Source organism: Podarcis tiliguerta (assembly GCF_965153285.1).
Source record: "Podarcis tiliguerta genome assembly, chromosome: 5".
Classification (NCBI taxonomy): domain Eukaryota; kingdom Metazoa; phylum Chordata; class Lepidosauria; order Squamata; family Lacertidae; genus Podarcis; species Podarcis tiliguerta.
In genome coordinates, this window is record NC_139538.1 from 83,366,586 (window position 1) to 83,387,165 (window position 20,580).

At 44.1% G+C, this 20,580-nt stretch overlaps 1 protein-coding gene across 35 annotated transcripts in view; it reads left to right on the forward strand.

Annotated features, from left to right (window-relative positions):
- The window catches only part of CAMK2G (calcium/calmodulin dependent protein kinase II gamma), a 159,317-nt gene that overhangs the window by 14,213 nt on the left and 124,524 nt on the right, over positions 1-20,580 (forward strand). The gene's annotated exons all lie outside the window — the stretch shown is intronic.

Genomic DNA, 20,580 nt, shown 5'->3' on the forward strand with positions numbered 1-20,580 from the left:
CTCTCTCAGTGCGCGCACAACTGAATTGGATGCAGGCAACAGTGTGCTGCACTGCAGGTTAGTTAGGCAGGTCCGTCGTGGAACAAGAGAATCCACAATACAAGTTTGCAGAAGCCTGAAGCACAGTTTCTAGTATTAGTGTCCAGAGTGCAAGAATACAAGCTGGTCTGCATATAGGGAAGCCGGGTGCTGAGAACATACCAGACCTGTCCACCAATTTACACACTTGTGCCTTAGATGCAGTCTTAACTCTACAAGATGAAGCGCAATATTGGCTTGTTTGTCAAAACTGCCTTGCAGTCAGTGTGGTTTGCAATGCCCCCCTGCTGCTCAGCCTCCTCCTAGCTTGTGGAGCACAGGTAAAAGCTGCCACAACATTGGCAGATGAGTGGGTATTTCCTTGGGCTCAGCCTGTTTGTTTCAAGAGGACGAAAGCAGAAACGGCCACAATAGCGTTTTCTCAACTTGTATGTGTCTCGGGTCTTGTTGGCTTGAAGTCAGCTAGGGCAGGAATGGATACAGGTCAATAAGCAGTGATCGTGCTGTTGGTCAGTCTTTTTCTCTTTAATGGGGACACTGTGTCGCCGTGATGCTGGAAGTCTTGTGCTTTGTGTTTTGTTGCACACACTTCCTGGCTCCAGGGATAGATGTATGGGAGGGTGGGTGGGGGGAGTAGTAATAAGCTGATGTCATAAACTGCAGCCTTCCCCTTGTGCCAGCTGCCTTTTGCCTCGGCTCTCTCTCCCTCGCCTTTCTGGGATTGCCTGCTTATAACGCAACGTTGCAATATGATGCACACTGTAGTGATAGAATCTTTATTTATTGTTGGAACAAATTGACTTAGAAGGGATCACTGGAATAGAAGAGCTTACGTGACGGAGCTCCTGACCTTGCCAAAAGCTCGGGAACATATTTAACGGAAACGCTATCTCTGTGGTGCTGGGAATGACTTTTGCAGAGAACCAGGGGTCTGGGCAAGGGAGCTGCCCTGCTGTGGTCTCTCTCAGCAAGGAACTGGTGCTCTCCCTCTGTATAATGAAGTGCGTGGGCAAGATCAGCCTGGCTTACAAGTTGCCTCTCGGTTTACGCTGTATATTTTATAAATGTGCTACAGCAGGCAGGATTTCAGTCTGCTGTTTGTCTGTCCTGTTTGCGACCGTGTCGAGTCTAAGATTACCTGCTCCAGAAGTGGGGGGCTGAAGGATGGGGACTAGTATCCCTTACACCGGATTTTCTAAATTTTTGACCAATTCAGCCTACTAAGTCTGATGGAAGGCAAATAATTCTTATGGCAAACCTTTTCCTCCTGGTTAGATTAGCTTTGAACAGGTGCCCTCCTGTTCATTCTGGAACTAATCCAGAGTCAACAGATCACTCAGGATCTGGGTAAAAAAGCACCGGTTTGAGGCAGTGGCATTTTACCCATGCAATGCATCCAAGAAGGGTAGCATCCCCCCCCCCCCCCAATGTGAGCTCATGATTTGCTAGACTTGTGTTTTGTTTTCATAGATATGTTTGTTGTTATGGTCTTTATTGATGGTACTTATGGTAATTGGTTTTTTGTATTTCTCTAGTGCAGGCTTCCTCAACCTCAGCCCCCCAGATGTTTTTGGCCTACAACTCCCATTATCCCTAGCTAGCAGGACCAGTGGTCAGGGATGATGGGAATTGTAGTCTGAAAACATCTGGAGGGCCGAGGTTGAGGAAGCCTGCTCTAGTGTTCCTACATTGCTTTGAGTCATATTTATGAGTAAAGTTACAGGACTTGGCGCAGGGATAGGAAACAGACCAGACGTTGTTGACCAGTGGCCAGGGATGATTATAGTTGTAGTGCCACAATATCTGGAAGGTACCCCCAGGTACCCCATCCCTTCCGTTCTGACCAGTAGTGATGTTGCTTCAGGCCAAGGGATAGAGATCTTCAATAGGCCCAGCTCCATATTATGAACGAGACCCAAACTGCCAGCAGTTTGGGGTCAGATCTGGGTTACTTCTGAAATTTGGGGTAGAAATGAGTACGTCTTGGTTTGTTGGAATTTGGCTTCAAAAATGTAATGGAAGAAAATGCTATTCAACTCCTAAATTGGGGTTATCTAATCAGGGCCCATTTGAGAGGCTGGAGATTACTGAGGCCCGCCAGTCACAAAACATTGCTGGATGGAGGTGGAATTCGGCATAAATAGCTAGCAATTACTTACATCATTTTCTGCTGTCTAATCCCTCTTTGGGCCCTCCTCATCTTGGCCAGAGCTTACTGGTGAAGAGGGTTTTAAAGGAGGCTTTATCTCTTGGCTTTTTTTTACATTCACTTCCTCCCCCTGGAGCGTCTTCCCCCTCACGTCACCCTTTTCTGTTCCAAACTTTACCAATTTATCTAAAATGGTAACTTTTTGTGTTCCTCTTTTCCATTTCCTTCCGTGTCCTCTATGGCCCTTTTAGGGGGAGGAGAGGCTTCCTGTCTTGACAGGAGACTGTGCAGGAAGAAGGAGGAGAGAAAATGGGGTTGCAGAATGTGCAGCAGCTGCTGCCTGGACCCTTCTCAATTTCCTCGCCCTCAGCCATCCCCACACTTTCTCTTTCTTCCCTCACACTCAAAGGGACCCCTCTGCCTCTCTGCTTAGCATCCATTTCCTCCCCTACTTAGGGTGCTACTGCCTCACTCTGCTCTCTAACCAGCTCCCACATGTAGCTATGTGTAATGGTTCTAGGGGTTGCTCGTGCGTAAGTTGCCGTTACTCCTGGCTAAGTTGCCTGGTTGAACCCTTTCTGTCTGAACAGCCTCAAGTTCCGTGGCTGCCTCAGTCACTGGCAGAATCCGTCAGTGGGCGTTTCTTAAACCTCTTCCAGCATAGAAGCTGTTTGACGCCCAGTCTCCTCCCCCTTTGCCTGCGCGGAAGTTTTCTGCGCAAAGTAGGTGTGGGCAGCGGAGTACTCGTGCCCTCTCCGCTGGTCTCCGGCGAAGAGTCCTGGAGCCACCTCTCCGATTCCCCCATCTGCCCCCCTTCTCCACTGGTGTTACGCTGATTTCCTTCCCCAGCGGATGGGCTACCTCTCTCCCTACTGGGACCCTCTCCACCATCCCTCTGGAGCCTCCTCTCCGCCTCCAGCTCCGATGGCAGTTCCCTGACACTATGGATTGTGCATGTGGGGAGCTGGGAAGTTGCTGGTGTTGACCCAACCAAAAGGCAGGGGGGAAGCGAGAGGATGCTTTGCTGAGACCCACCGGTGGTCCACAGTTTGAGAAGCACTTTGCTGCCTCATAACTATTGCTAGTAGGGCCTCCTCAAGCCACATGCTTTTTGGCCAGAGATTGTGCAGGCACTCTCTGACTGAAGAAAAGCCACTGCCTGGTAAACATTGTGGGCGCTTTAAGTAAAGTCACGCTTGTCGCTTTACCCTCCCACCCATCTTGTAAGTCAATTATAACTGTCCACATGGACTTGGACAGTAGCATTACTGAATGGTGTCGTTAAGCAATGTAACTCAGCAGTATTCCAGGGAGAGGAGATAGTTGTAAGAGGAAGTAGATACAGTTGTGTTTATGGGCCCAAGTCTTGTACAGTTCAACTTTAATGGAAACACATACAGGAAGGCAGACAAGGAGTGTGCACAAATAGGTTTATGGTCTTGAAGAATTGGGTATTTTATTAGTAGGGCAATTTTTTTCCTGTGAACGGAGATGCAATAAAAAGAGCTCCGGACTATTATGTACTGTACATTATGCAGAGAGTTGCTGCTTGATTGACATCATAACTTTGCGCTGTGCAGCTCATGCAAGTAATGGGTACACCCTTGTTGGGCTTTTATTACTACTTATGGAAAGAAGGTCCCTTTTCCTGAGAAGGATGGGGAACCACCAGTCCAAGATGCCTTTAAATTATTATTATTATTATTTTGTTCTCTTAATGAGATAATGTTAACTCTGAAAAGTTTTATCTCCAACAAATAGAAGGAGTTGTAACAGATTACATTGCTTAACTGGCTGGGACTTTTTCTGCCTTTATTGCCTCTATCTGTGCAGTTTGCCCAAAGCCTTCAGTAGAGGTCCCACACATCTCGGTTGATTATAGTCACTAGCTGTTGTTGCTGTGACTATCTACCCCACCCACTCCTTTGGGAAGAGTCTTCTTTCTGACTCTCTGCTGATGTTCTGAAATGGTCAAGTATCCCTAGAGCATGACACAAGATTCGGCATGTTCTGCTGCCTTCTGTCAAGCTCAGGAGAAGAACAGGGGTTTCTCATGTTCTCCAGTGTCTCCAGGGAAGAGCCATCTGCCATGGAGAGTTAACATCTGTCACATCTGTCATATATGTCAAGACTGTGGAGTCTTCAGTATCTAAGATGTCAAAATGATATTATTCCTGGTCCACCCTGTGCAGGAGATACCCCTTCTTGGGCAACTCCAGATGTTGACTCATTATATCCTATACTTAGGAGATATAATCCCCCCCCTCCCATTGACTTTTCTCTTGAGGTTGTTGGCCTCTGGAAAAGGCATCTCCTGAGCCAGTTGTGGTATGCAGCATCACTCTGAAGCTGTTTCTCCAATCATGCCAGTTTACTTTGGAGTTTTTGTATCTTGCAGCAGGAATTGCTTGGTACCTATTGATTTACAGCTTACTTTTCTTTGTATATTGTTGAAACTGGTGACGTTTGGCACAGATAAAAAAATGCCTGTAAATTACCATTTTGGGTTAGTGTGAAAGCACAGTGAATAACTATTATTTACATATTACTACATTTGTCCTTGGTATAAACTGTGCAGAAGGACCAGACATGGAAAAAACACACACCAGGGAGTGGATATAAAAGGATGTCACATAGAGGAGGGAGAAAGGTTGTTTTCTGCTGCTCCAGAGAAACGGACACGGAGCAATGGATCCAAACTACAAGAAAGAAGATTCCATCTAAACATTAGGAAGAACTTGCTGACAGTAAGAGCTGTTTGACAGTGGAATTTGCTGCCAAGGAGTGTGGTGGAGTCTCCTTCTTTGGAGGTCTTTAAGCAGAGGCTTGACAACCATATGTCAGGAGTGCTCTGATGGTGTTTCCTGCTTGGCAGGGGGTTGGACTCGATGGCCCTTGTGGTCTCTTCCAACTCTATGATTCTATGACTTAGAGAAGTATAAAATTGTGCATAGAGTTTAGGCGCACCAGTAAGTACATATGTATGTTATACCTGCACATCATACCTCAGGTTACAGACGCTTCAGGTTGTGTTTTTTCAGGTTACGGACCGCCAAAACCCGAAAGTACCAGAATGGGTTACTTCTGGGTTTCGGCGGTTGCACATACGCAGAAGCGCTAAATCGCCAAATTGCATCCACAGACGCGGGTTACGAACGTCCATCCTGTACGGATCACGTTCGCAACCCGAGTGTCCACTGCACACACATATGTGAGGATTTGCAGATGTGCGCACACACAAATCTTTTAATAAATGTGTTTCATGCTCCCTCCTTCTGAATAACAAGGTATTTCAGGGAAATGACACAAGATCTTGTTTTCTTTCTGATGAGAGAGGACTGGGGCATGTCTTTGTCATATTTGTTCCATTTACAAATACATAAGCGGAGACGGTCACCCCTACAGTAGGCAACATTTAAGACAACCATGCTTTGCATCTCCAGAGATGCTGGACCCTAACCTGTTTTAGCACCTATGTTGGAATTTAAAACTGCAAATAGGCCTCCATACATTTTCTTTGCCCCTCTTGCTACCTAAAGGCGTCGTCTTCCGAATGTGGAGAACAGAGAGATTCTGCAGCCATTAACATTTTGTTTTGTTTTGTTTACTTCCTGGTATAACCATTGAAGACATATAATTCCTGACATTATATATGAGAATGAGATATTTCCAGCAATGCCCCAGTCCTCTCTCATTCTGGGGGTGTTCACAAGCAGAAGGCTCTTCCCAGTATCTGTCATTCTTTCTCCCCTCCTCCACCCATGTCTATGAGATGTGACAGGTGACAACAGAGGAAAGGGTCTACTTGGTGGTGGCTCCCGTCTTTTTGTCACTTTAGTTCAAGGCACAGAAACTTCATATTTGATTAAGTGCTCATTTTTAAATGCTGCTGACTTCTTTTTATTCTGCCTTCTTATATTGAGATGTGCTTATAGTTTTGGGTTTAATTTGTTTTATTGTAATTCTAACTTGCTGTTGTCCACCCTGGAAAACCTATTGAAGGGTTAGTTATAAATCACACGAATAAAAAATATATTCATGGGTGTGCTGCCACTAAACATGATGGCTCCATTTAGTGCATCTGATCATAAGAGCATTAGCTCCTGATCTTCCATTGCATCTTTTATGAAGCTACATGTCTAACCTTTTTGTTGTTGTTTCGTGGGTCTTTGGCAGGGCAGAGGGAGATTGGGATTGTGAAAAATGTTCCGCCTTGGATGTATTTAATCTCCAGCATTGCTTAACTGGTTGCTGCTAGAGGAGGCTTATCCCTCTGATGCATAAATGACATTCCTGAAGTGATTTTCTTCTTCCACCAAATGGCATGTCATTATCACACAAGTTCTTGAGGAAGTGATGTGTTGGGCTTTTTCAGCTCAGACCCACCCTTGGTAATCCCACCCCCCAGAGATATATATATATTTTAATTCCCTCCCAATAATATGATTGAAATGCTGCCTGTGCATGAATATTTCATTGGTTGGAGGGACCACTGCAAAAGGTTCTTGCTATAAAGAAAGAAAGAAAATAACTGAATGAACTTTGACTCATTCTACATCATGAGCAGGCAAACTAAGGCCCGGGGGCTGGATCTGGCCCAATCACCTCCTAAATCCAGCCCGTGGACAGTCTGGGAATCAGTGTGTTTTTACATGAGTAGAATGTGCCCTTTTATTTAAAATGCATCTCTGGGTTATTTGTGGGGCCTGCCTGGTGTTTTTACATGAGTTGAATGTATGTTTTTATTTAAAATGCATCTTTGGGTTATTTATGGGGCATAGGAATTTGTTCCCCCCAAATAAAGCCCCCCCCCCCAAGGTCTGAGGGACAGAGGACTGGCCCCTTGCTGAAAAAGTTTGCTGACCCCTGTTCTAATTGTTCAGCTCGCTGTTACTTGCTATCTGCTTTAGTCACCAGTACTTTGTTCAAGGATTCCCAGTTCCTCTGAGCCACTTAAAAGTGAAGGCTGTGGTGAATGTCCAGTGTGCTGCCCTGGGTCCCTAGGATCTCCTATGGTTCTTGTATGCAGTCATTTTGTGCTGCGACTCCAGCTATTAAGTAATTCTTGGGCTGTGACTGATTCTGTACCCAATGCGAGATCACTTGTAAAAGTTCAGAAATTGAGCATCCTTGGCTATAGTTTAAAAGTTGTGTTTGTTCCCCTGCGGGATGGGGAGTTAGGTTAGAATCTGTAGTTCTGTTAATCAATTCTTAGATCTCTCTAGAAGAGTAATGATGCTGGGTTTGGATTTGTAGTAACTACGATGGGTGCCAGAATTGGTGTGTGTGTGTGTGTGTGTGTGTGTGTGTGTGTGTGTGTAAATTAGCTAATCCAGTGTTCAAAATTAGCCAGGTGCCAGGCACATTTTGCATCTGACTTGTTGGCCACTTGTGGCCAAGTGAATGCCTGGGCACCAGGATGTGTTTGGCTGGATGTAAGGTGTGTGTGTGTATATATATATATATATAACGTTTTCCCCGTGTGTTCAGGTTTGTAGTCTATTTTTCACAGTCCTTCTGTTTTTAATACTCCTTTTATTCCACATGGGTTTGCAGTTGGCAGGTGAGACAGCATCTGAGGGATTTCCTTTTCTCTGTTGCAGTTTGCGGCATGGATATATAGATGACGTGTGTTCAACCTTCTGGCTCCTTGCCTGGGACTTGATGCTGTGCATCTGATCTGATGAGTGAAGCGTGACCTGAGGGAGAACTGTCAGTCATGTGTTCACTGGGAAAGAACACATGGAGAAGACCAATGGGCACCTCTTAAACCCTCCCTGCAGTCTTGGTGTCCGGTGATTGCTGGATATGTTTTAGTGTTTCTGCTTCAGTGCAGCTGTGCTCTGCTATGATATTGTGCAGTTATGTCAAAAAGTAATATCATTTCATGGGTAATAGAAGTAGCATTTCCTCTGGCCCTGTGGAGGTTAGGGAATTGCAACCTTGCTGTCCTGTTAGGACACACTGAGTTTAGCCAGAAGGGTTGTTCCTTCGGGCTAGAGCTAATTGCTAATGTACTCTGGAAGGTTTTTCCTGCCCTGGAGTTCCCAGGGAGTCTGTGTGCAGTTTGCGGATATGAACTTTTGGGCAGTTAAAGGGCTGCACTAGCTCTTAATTGCTGACCTTTAGCAGCCCTTTGTTTTTCCTGATGAGGATGTATGCTGTGAACTATGGGTCATGCATTCGTTAGGGTCAGCCAGACTGGAAGGATAAGTCGTCACCTTCCATTCAACTATTCATTAAGAGCTGGCAATATATTGATGTGAGTACAAGGGTATGGGGAAAGATGACAGCATTTGGTCAGCTTTTCTCTATATAAGCATCAAAGTTGACAGTCCAGTTCAGAACAAATCAGGAACTTTCCTTTGAAGTTTGGTCACCTGATGTCATTGTGATGGCTCCCACTCACCTGTCAGTGGCTGTGGAAGCTCAGAATTTGGCCCACTGGCCAGATCATGTTTCCCACCCTTGACCAAGACCTTCTGCCCCTTGAGATGTAGTAGAAACTGCCAACATAGTACTACCTAAAAATACTTAGGGCTGTGGTCAGGGCGATTCCCAAGGATCAGATAGAGAGGCCAGGAAAATTGCATTTGCCCCCCAGAGCTGAAGTTCCTCACCTTGCCTTTATGAAGGCCCACCCAAATTCAGCCTTTGTTTGGGACATAGCAGCATATTCACAGTTCTGATTCCATTTTCTGATTTATCTTATGCTCTCACAAGGCATTATTTAAACAATCAAAGTGACAGGTGCTCCCTAGCAACAGGGAATTCTCCCCACTTCTCTAAGGAACCGTTGCTTTCAGTTGTGGTGATGTGATAATTTGTGCGCTCACTACAAAGATTAATATAAAAACCTAAACCAATTCAGCCTAATTGGCTATCTTCAGTAGCAATACATTTAAAGCAGCCAGATTTGGATAGGTTCTATCAAGTCAGTAGGGAAAAAAATCATTAATGCTAAGCTGTGGCTTGTTTAATAAACCATGAGTTAAACTACGGTCTGTTGCATGGATAGTCAAACATACCATGGCTTTTTCTTTTATGGTTTGATATGTTCTCCATCAGCTATTACCTTGTACCTTTGTAGCTTAGTGAGTATCTGGGGTGGCCAAATAAACCATGGTTAAGGAACCATGATGTGGGGTTTGCATATAATGGCAAGCCATAGTTAAAAAAACCATAAGCTAACAGCAAACCATGGTTTCAAATGTTGCTTTGTTGGCATTGTGGTTAAGCTGCTGGGAAGATTCAGATGGCCGCAAAACCAATGGTTTAATAAAACCTGGCTTAGCAGCATTTGCAATCCAAGCCATTGATTCGACTAACTTATCTAGGTACTTGGGCACAACAGTAGCAAGATATCAATTACTTCAACCCATATGTGTGGCTTTTCTCAGGTTATTAGCCCTTTCTCTCTTTCCCTTAAACGTGCTAAAAGCTTCTGAACAGTTACATTTTTCTGCACCTCTAGAGGCATCCATCCATTCTTGGTTTGTGTAAAGCTGTGAAAGGAATTTTTCTGAAATAACCATATTATTTCAGGGTGGGGCAGTCTTTATTTTTTGAATGCCCCACTTCTTGCCTATCAGGGAAGGGTCTTCATGCAAGAAAATGACACCCATGGTTGGGGGGAGAGGAATCACCTGCTTCTCCTAGACCAGCCTTGCCTATAGGATTAAGCATCTTTTGTTTCCAACCCTTGCGATACGTTAAGTTTTCTTTCTGAACTTTTCTTCTCTATCCTCTCTCCTTCTCCCCCTCCCCATTTTACACAGGGTTTTAGGCTGTGAAATTTAAAGATACAAAGCAGGGGGCCATGAAGACAGATTTTCCCCAAAGATTTCCAGCTGAACCAAAGGAAATAAAAGACGCTACATCTAGCATCCATCCAGTGACCAGTGATAAAATCCCATATAATTCTACATTCTCAATTTATAAATTATAGCTGCCATAATTGGACATTGTAGTTAATAAATTAATACATTAAAAAAAAAATCAGCAGCAAGCAAAGAACTGTAAGTTTTCTACAGTTACTCATTCCGTTTCCTCTTTTAACCAAACTCCATATATAGATGCCAAAATAATTCTCTTACACAACCGACTGTTCACCTGTCCATTATTCATGTAGTCCATTTTGGAGCACCTAAACCTAAAATCTTTCTCTATATGAATTTTAAAGCCACAGAAATGTTTCCCAGTAGGCATATTCCTTGCTGTAGTAGAATTCCTGTGTTCCAAAATCTGTGTTTCAAATTATATGGGATGACAGTTTGACCCAGACCACATGGGCAGGTTATCCCATAAATCACCATTGTAGTGCCGTGGTTAATGAACCCTTTAATACTGTATCCTGTTCTTTAGCATTCTGTATTTGTTTTGGGATGTGTCTGTTCACAGTCATTGTGCTCTTTTGAGGCATTGTTTGAAAGTCAGACTCGGAGATGGCAAGAAGAGCTCTGTATCTGTTGGTTTTTGGAAGGTGTTCTGCGTGAGATGACAAATGGGTGCACGGTCTACTCGTGGTAGTTTGGATGAGATCAGGATTACTATGCTTATTTCAGGGGGGGGAAAGCTGCGTGCTTGCTTTGCTGTAGCACAGTGCCCTGCTGACTGGCTTAACAGTGTGTTTGGCCACTTTAAGAGGGTTCATCTGCAATGCAGCTGTTAGCTGGGAAGTTCTGTAAACCAAGAAGGAACAAGCGAGCCCTGCGTTTGCCTGCAGTCGTGGCGAACTCCTTATTACAGCACACACACAGAGGGAGAGAGAGAGAGAGACTGGCACACAATACGTTTTCCATAGGCCTGGGGGAGCATTAGCCAGAGCCCCCTACTTGTGCACAATCTGCACTGGCTGAGCCAACTGAAAGGGTATTTGAATAGCTTGGTGGGCCATAGTTGTGGAACTGGAAAGTCCTGTTGCGCTCAGTGCTTCTCTCTTAATAATCTGGTATCTTGCTTTTTAGCTGATACGTCAGGATTTCTGTGGCGCCCATATTTCTTGGAAACTGACTACATATCCGATCTACCACATCAGCAATTCAAGCAGCAACCCAAGAGTTCCTTTCACTCTCCTCCTCTCCTCCCCCCAAGCCACCCCCCCCAGTTGACAAAAGAACTTTGAGAGCTCTGAAGCTTTATGCAGGAACAGCAGAGTACAGTGGTGCCCCGCAAGACGAAATTAATTCGTTCTGCGAGTTTTTTCGTTCTACGAGTTTTTCCGTCTTGCGAAGCACCACTGTGTATTGACGGTTTCCCATAGGAATGCATTGGCGGTTTAAAAAAAAAAGGCGCAAGATGTTTCGTCTTGCGAAGGAAGCCCATAGGGAAATCCGTCTTGCGAAGCACCTCAGAAAACGGAAAACTCTTTCGTCTTGCGAGTTTTTCGTCTTCCGAGGCATTTGTCTTGCGGGGCACCACTGTACATCTATTGCCAAGAGTGTTGTGGGGCCTTGGAAATGCTGTATGTTCCCATTTGTACATGGCGGTTGCATTCGCCACTTGGCCCCAGTGATGTGGGGAATGCCAAGGGGTGATTGCACATATCAGCTATAACTGTAACTTTTGGGGGGGCGGGGAGAGGAGGAAACATGAGAGAGTTGCACTTCCTGTTTTTTCCTGCAGCTGCTTCAGTGTTCAAAGAGGAACTTGTGCTTGGAAGATGTTGGAAGTAAAGTGTCCCTGTGAAGAGTGAACACCTCCCCGATTCAGAGTTGATTTTTGAGGGGTTATCTTAGGCGTAAGGTAGCAGGAAGTGCAGCTCTTTCAAGCTTCCCTCTTCCTCTTGCAGCCAGGTAATATCCAAAGCTGATCAGAGAAGTGGTGGTTAAAGTCACTTAGATTAGCATCCACCCCAACGTTTAATGCATCTGTGGAGATAAAATGGAAATGGGGAAGCAGTGCTGAGTCGGTGTCTAGCATTGCTGATGGACTGGATGAGAGTGAACAAACAGAAGCTTCATCCAGGCAAGACAGGGGTGCTTCTTGTTGGTAGGAAGACTGGTCAAGGAATAGGGAATCTATCTTGCTTTGGAATGGGTGGTTTCCCCCATGAAAACTCAGGCTTAGTCTTGGATTCAGCCCTCAACCCGGATGCCCAGGTTTTGACAGGAGCTTTTGCACAGCTAAGGCCCAATGCACCAAATCCTGGGTACACTTCAAAGTCCTGTTCATGACTGTAGCTTCGGGACCAGGTTAGAAAAGCTGTATTCCCCCATATGAGCTTACCTGTGGAACTCCTTGTCAAGAGAGCCCCATCATTCCTCTTCTATGATGACCCTTTATGGGCAGGCAAACATGTTCTCAGACAGGCCTTTGGCCTTGTGAGCTGGCATGTTACAGTTATTCAACTGAGAGTTGGTTTTATTGACGTGTTTTTTTACCTGCCTTCTTTCTGTGTGTTTTATTGTAACCTGACTGGGGCACCATTCAATGGAAAGGTGGGCCATAAATGTTACCAATAATACCAGTCTAAATTTCTTGAATATATGTAAACACAGTACTGTATTCTTGGTTTTGTGTGCTCTCTTAAGTGCAGAAATTTGGGGTCTTCTTGCAGTGGAACGTTCAGCATCATGGCTCCTCCATATTTGTTTTGGTTACATTAATGATCTTATTAGGAAAGCTTTGGTGGGATTCCCAGTGCCATGCTCTGGCAATACAGAATTATGTGTAAACTGGTCTGGGCTGTATATAAGCCACATGCCCCATTCTCTCTCCCCCCCCCCCCCACTTTGCCGTAAGAGGCTATTTTTAGGATCTGCTTCCTGGGATATGCTGTTCACAGCCGGCTATCTTGATGAAAATGTCACCGAGGCATAGGAAAGGGCTTCTAAACCTTTTGCTAGTAGCGTTTCCTTCCAAAATATATGTGTGTGCAATGGCAGTACTGGAGAGAGCAAATGTGCTGCCAGCAGTTGAAAGTTGTAACCCAAAATGGTTAAGATCCTTTGCATGCAACTAGAGATACGAAATTAGGTACAAACGTTACCAAGGAACATGGATTACAGTGGTACCTCGGGTTAAGAACTTAATTCATTCTGGAAGTCCGTTCTTAACCTAAAACTGTTCTTAACCTGAAGCACCACTTTAGCTAATGGGGCCTGCCGCTCTGCCGCTGCGCGATTTCTGTTCTCATCCTGAAGCAAAGTTCTTAACCCGAGGTACTATTTCTGGGTTAGCGGAGTCTGTAACCTGAAGCGTCTGTAACCCGAGGTATCACTGTACTAGGAAAACTGAACATGAAGCTTACTTTGTTCTGTGCTGCACAGGATAAGTTAACATTATTCTGTAGTTTGCTCTACATCACATATGTGCATGAGTGTGCTTAGTTGGTGAAATAAGTAGTGCCAGTTTTCTGCTAAAAGTTGCTACCCACTTGCTTGGTATTTGCTCCTGAAGCTCCCATTTGCAGTAAACAGTTCATACAGAGGCAAAAAGCAGCCAGGAGGAAGTCATTTTCAGCAGAAAACCTGCATGGGCCCCTGATCCCAATTGGGAAGATTCTGGATCAGGGTCCCACAAATGCCTTTTCACGAAATAAAAACAGCCACCTTAAGCGCACTGGTTTCAGTGTGTGACTAATGGCATGTGTAGTTTGGCCCTTAAGTGCATGGATAGGAGGTCTGTTGCATCATCACACACTTGAATTGGCACACTTGGATAAATTTATAGATGCTTCCCTCCCTGCTAAATTTACTGATGTGCATACATGCACTTGTGCGCAACCCCTTAAAGGTAAAGGGACCCGTGACTGTTAGGTCCAGTCGCAGATGGCTCTGGGGTTGCGGTGCTCATCTCGCTTTACTGGCGTACAGCTTCCGGGTCATGTGGCCAGCATGACTAAGCCGATTCTGGCGAACCAGAGCAGCACACGGAAACACCGTTTACCTTCCCGCCGGAGCGGTACCTATTTATCTACTTGCACTTCATGCTTTCGAACTGCTAAGTTGGCAGGAACAGGGACCGTGCAATGGGAGCTCACCCCATCACGGGGATTCGAACTGCCGACCTTCTGATCAGCTAGCCCTAGGCTCTGGTTTAACCCACAGCGCCACCCCTTACCCATCTCTTAAGTCTATATCACACCTTTCCTTCCACTTCATTCAATCAAATTCTAAACTACTTATTGACCAGTCTTCTGGGCTGCTTACAAAAAATGTAGCGTAGACATGAAGCCCTGTGAATGATGGAAATGCATTGCCTACTCTCACCTACCTTGCAACTTTCTTTGCGGGATTGTTAGTGACTTGTCTGAAGCCAATGGCAATGAGCTTCATAGATGAGCAAAGATACCTGGTTCAAGCCTACCACCTTTTCCAGTACACTACAGTGGCTTTGACTACCTTCTGGTATCCCCTATTCACTTACAAGCCAAAAGAGGAGAGAGAGATTACCTTTATTCTGAATGTTTTGCACTAAAAATCCAGAGATCTGAAAAAGAGACTTATGCCTTTGATACGCTTTGAGCAGTGTTCAGGGTTGTGTGTGTGCGTGCATGTGTGGCAATTTTTAGCTTGCTTTCTCTCATTCAGAAAGGAAACTCATGGGCATTGCTGCAGGACAAGTATTCAGTGAGAAGACCAGTGCTGACCAAAGCAAGTCTTGTTCCTTTGCCTGCTTGAAAATCCCAGCTACATGCATTTTCTTGTTTCCAAGCATGTAACATAACAGGTTCATTGAAACCTTCAAAGCTCAGAATCAACTCTATTCTGTGGTAGAGCTCGCATTTTGTGCCTTGTGGAGAACTGAAGTCCTCTGTGTGCTCGTTCCTTTCCTCGGCCAGCTTTGTATTTTTATTTTTTTAAAAAAATAATATTTATTAGAAGTTTTATAGTTACAGAAAAAAAATATAAGAAGAAAAAAAGCAATAAAAATTAACAAACAATACATCGAGAATAGAAAAAAACAATACATCAAAACAACAAAAGAAGGAAAAAAACAACAAAAACATTTAAAAACACATCCAATTTCCATATCTTTATCTTTCATTTACTTATTTCCTCGACTTCCTCACACCTCCCTTTTTTGTATTCTAGTTCAAATTAGCTAATTCAGCAAATCCTTTTCCTCTTTCTCAATTTTTTGTTCTATAATTTATCTTAACACAGTCTAACATTAAATTTTCCACTTTAGCCCATTAACAATCAGTTTTTACTTAAATCTTTATAACATTTCTGCTAAAACCATATAATTTCCTTCCAATATTCCTCTAACATTCCTTAATTTTGCAATATTTCTGTAAATATACTTTGAATTTTTTCCAATCTTCTTCCATCGACTCTTCTCCCTGGTCTCGGATTCTGCCAGTCATTTCTGCCATTTCCATGTAGTCCATCAGCTTCATCTGCCATTCTTCCCGGGTGGGTAGATCTTGTGTCTCTTTGGCCAGCTTTGTAATGTTATGTATCACTTTTCTCCAAGTCTGTTGAAGTGACTTTTAGGCACTTTTGTTGTTGTTTGATTTTATTTTTAAGGTGTAAGTAAGAGTGGTCTTTTGTATTGTTTCCAATCTTGCAACCGCTCATTTTAATGAGGATAAGGTCTTTTCCAAGAAAAAACCTCCCATCCTAAAGCTGTGTTTAAAATGATTGCGGTGCTTGGTAATATTCAGAAGAATGTTGGCTGGCCTTGCCATCTTTAGATAATCTATAAGTCAGATATTTAGGAGTTGCAGTCAGAAACATCTGGATAAATGTGAAGATGGGAGTGACATAAATTGCATAACAGCTCAGACCCAAATAGGCAAGTAAAAACTCTCGTTTAGGCTATTACAGTGCATGCTGTCCTTCAAAATGGTTAGATGCAGAAGCCGGAGTCCTGCTGGGTCTGACGTCTAGGGACCATATAAGACCAATCTGTAGAAATTTAATTGGCTGCCAATTAACTAAGGTGCCCAGTTCAAGCCTGTGGTCTTCTGGCACAAAGCTCTAAATGTCTTGGGACCTAGCATCTGAGAGACAGCCTCTGTCCGTATTCACCCCGCCATGGCTTAAGATCTACTGGGGAGACCTGGCTGGTAATCTAGCTTTAAGGAAAGTTCCGCCAGAAGGCTGTCTCAGTAATAGGACCCAGGCTGTAAAACACACTCATCCTGGAGGTTTGTGCCCGGATCATAGAAAACAGACAAAGGTCATGTTTTACTATATTATTCTTAAATTATTTTTTCCTTACTGACTGCTTTATATGTGTACCGTTGTCATTCATGCTGGGCTCCCAGGGCAAAGGGCAGTTTGCAGGTTTAAAAAAGCATAAGTGGAACAGCCCAGGCTCCTGGCTTCCCAAGTCTGACATCTATATTTAAAGACTCCTCCAGGGGCTCTTCGACTTTTCCCTTTTGCTCTCTGCTCACAGCTTCTTGTACCTTTCAGTGCAGATTCATCACTTCTAAATTGCAGTATTTCAAGGATAATTTTCCTGGGAATTTGCTCTGTATTTACAGCAGAGTCCACTTAATTTGAAACAACCCAAAGCTGCTCGGGGAACTCTGCCTTAAGGAAGATGGCACGTTTTGTTTAATTACAACAATCCCCCGGAGATTTCTCTCCCAGGCTTGCAGTTGTCTTGATTATGCCCTGGCAGACTTGTGTCTGTCTCCTCTGAAGGATGGAAGTGGAAAACCTCTGCGCTCTGCTGCGGGTGTATGTGTGTGCAAGTTACATCTACCAGTGATGGTGTTTTATTTTTAGAACCTAAGAAGCTGTTGGGGCACATGTCCTGCCGACAAAACTCCCCCCCCCCCCTTACAGGAGCTGAACCTAAGCTTCCAATATGTCTTTAACACTCCAGCACAATCCTTCTGCATCCTTTTGGCCAGGACTTCATTGTACATCTGATACTGGGGATTGTCTCCTTTCTTTGGCCTTTTGACGCAATAAACTACAGCCAAGAAGAGTGCAGTGCTTTGCAGAAAGATGATCTCCTCATTGAGCCTCACTTGAGCAGCTTCTCTGACTGCATCCTCAACTATGTTTCTGTAGAATTGTTTAGAGCAGGGATAGCCAGCCAGCAGCCAGCAGGCCAAATCCAACCCACAACCCCATTTCTTGTCCCTTAGTAGCATTACCAAATTTTAATCAAAACTTTGTTCCCAGATCTACATGCGAGGGAGAATGCCACGAGTCTCCATGTATAACTTCATGTGAATGATGTATTTCTATTACACACATTCTGGAAAGGCAACAGCTCCCGCTGTCAATCTGCCCCTTGAAGGAGACCTTACATGATAGACGTTTGTTCATCAGCCCCTACAGTTGATGACCTCTTGTGGTCCAACTTCACATGCTCAGAATCTGTAGGTGTGCATGTCTGGAACTGTGGGTCAAGCAGCTGTCTGTAAGAGTTTAGCATTTGGAGCAAGCAAAGTTATCCTCCTTATTCCACACCTTGAAACATGTACTTACACACACACACACACACACACACACACTCCCCCACCCCTCTTCCAGTCCCAGAAACACTCACTTTGACCGCCTAGAATTTCTAACTTTAATTCAGGCATCTAATCTTCTTACGCGGTTATGGTAATTAATGCAAACGTTTCTTTACTAAACAGATTCTTGAAACACCCGTTCAACTCTTGTGACCAGTAGATTTGCACTGCAGAATTAGTTGGCCAAAATAAAGTAAAAGGGATTCTGTGGCTTCCTGCCTTTCATTGATGACTGTTCAAAATAAGTTTGTATAAATTGTGGCTTTGTCGAGCAGAGAAACTGTGTGTGAGGGGGATGGCTCTCTTTCATTCTAGAAATCTGGTTGTCATCAGCGCTGCAGAGCATACATGGGAGAGATGCTACTTGCCGCATACAGAGCCTTGTAGGGAAATCTGAGCTTTCAATAATGTAAGAGTTCATGTGGGGGTGGGGGTGGGGAGCCCTGTGGCCAAAGAATTTCCATTGGTTGGAAATCAAAGGATGGTTCACTAATGGTTCCAATAATGGATGAACTTCACCACACTTGTTTGTGCAAGTCACATCCTTTTTTATTTTATTGTCCCTATTGTTTTTCCGCATTATATGTTGATTCATCCTTCTTGTTCAGCCCAGGCCTAAAGAGGCAGTCTAGACATTCCTATTTATCTCATTCCCCTTTTCTGTTGATGGTATATGGTATATTTGTATTTATTTATTGCATGATAAGTAAAAAAAATACAGTTGCATGCCCAAAACAGTAAACTGAAAGCTTATATGGCCTCCTTCAGCAGGAATTGGAAACAGAGCACTCCCAGCAATTACCGTATTTTTTGCTCTATAAGACTCGCTTTTTCCCTCCTAAAAAGTAAGGGGAAATGTGTGTGCGTCTTATGGAGTGAATGCAGGCTGTGCAGCTATCCCAGAAGCCAGAACAGCAAGAGGGATTGCTGCTTTCGCTGCGCAGCGATCCTTCTTGTTGTTCTGGCTTCTGAGATTTTTTTTCTTGTTTTCCTCCTCCAAAAACTAGGTGCGTCTTATGCCCTGGTGCGTCTTATAGAGCGAAAAATACGGTACTTTAGACTCTTAACTAAGTGCTCATACCTCTATTTGATAAAGGTGCACCATGCACTGCCTTTTGGCACATTCTTTTGGAGTTCCGCTTTCAGAGAAGGCTGTATCAAGTTGGGTTCAATAAACTGGATGCCAGTTAGTAACATGGGTTGGTATGTGCACATGAATGTACAGTTTAATGTGTTTTTTTTAAGGAGGCAAGAACAGACAGAGTCCCAAATAGTGAAGGAGGTGAACTTTGCCAAGGCCATGGGATTGCATGGGTGGGGTACACAAGAATACTCTGCTGGATCAATCTAAGCTACAAAGTGAGGAAGGACTTGGAAATTTCCATAAGCGTTTTCTTCCAGTGTGAGGGGGAAATGGTGTAGCTTTCATTTCACCTCAGTGGATCCAAATTTGGTACCAGAAGAGGAGAGGGGAAGCTGAGTACATCCCAGGAGATGTTTGATAAGGAAGCACAATTGAAGTCGCACACATTTTTGGCCTAAAGGCTGTTGGCGCTATTTGTTACAAGTGTGAAGATACTTCCGAATTGGATTAGTGGGGTTGGGTGTACAGTATATGCTGTCGCTCTCTTCATCCCCATGTAGCGAGAAGATCCAGGACTAACACTGCTTTATTTAGTTTCACTTTGGAAATAAAGACACTGAGAGACACTTGTAGCATCTTTGTAATATTTGCTGTAGTTACAAATATACAGAGCATAAGCAGAGATAAAGGGATCTCCTGAAAGGCAACAGTAATGCTACCAGGGATCATATTTCGACACACACTCAAGGTCCCTTCAGCCAGCTTGCAGTGTCTCTCTTTCTGAACTGGTTGTCATGTTAATGAAAAAGTCCTCTTCTCATGAATGCTACATCTTCTTACCCCCATCATGATCTGTGAGTTTCTGGTAGTAATAGTTTGCTGTCTAAGATATAGACTGGCAAATGGGAGATATGAGTGAGACCTACAGCACCAGGATGCATGAGCATAGAGCTCATTAATGTTAATGCTAAGCCATGCCTTTCACTTACACCTTGAGTTTTAGGAAGGTATAGATCAGACACACAGATACTACCACCATTGGAAAACCATCTACTAATGGTTGGGTTCCATTGAAGAGGCATTGGCCAAGCAGTTTGGAGCAGTCTGACTGACCGAGAAATGGTTGGCTAGCTGTCAGGGTAGGGGAAAAGAGGCTGTCTGCAGAGACCCTGGATCCAGCAAGTGTTCACATTTAAGTAAGGCTAGCTTCCTGTTGAGGTAATAGCCTGGTTAATGAGCCATTAAGGGAACAAAGGAAGTGGATCTGTGTGAGACTCTACCACTGCAATTGGCTGGTAGTTAGGAAAAGAAAGAAGTGAGAGTTGAGAGTTTGCAATGATGTGACTTAGAGGTAAAGCTGGAGAGAGAGCAATCTTTGATTTCTGTTTGAATCCAAGGCTGCGGCTATGGGTGTTGATGCTGTGAGCCATTGCAGGCTCAGGTTGTGCATATGTGTTAAAAAAACTATATATCATAAAGACACCACATTCTCCGCTGTGCCTCAATTCCAAAAGGAAGCACAAACCCTGGCTCAAAGATTGGGGTGTAGATCTTGAAATAACAGGAGTAGGCTCTTACCCAGGAGTCTACAAATTCATGCTTATCATGTTGTGGATGAAGGAGGCCTTGTTACGCTTGCCAGAGGGGAAGGAAACTTCACCGTGGTAAGCAGACTTTTGAACCCCCAGGGTAATATCCAACACTAGCTGATCTATATCAGCTAGTGCAAGGACTTACAGGTGCACAAAGGAACTTTCCTTCCTTCTCCTCTCCCTTTGTGCATATCCCATGCTCCCTAAATCCGTTTTGGGTTCCCCTCAACTTTCGGGGGGGGGGCAGAAGTTCCTTTGTGAAAGCGGAAATGCTTGTGTTTTCCAG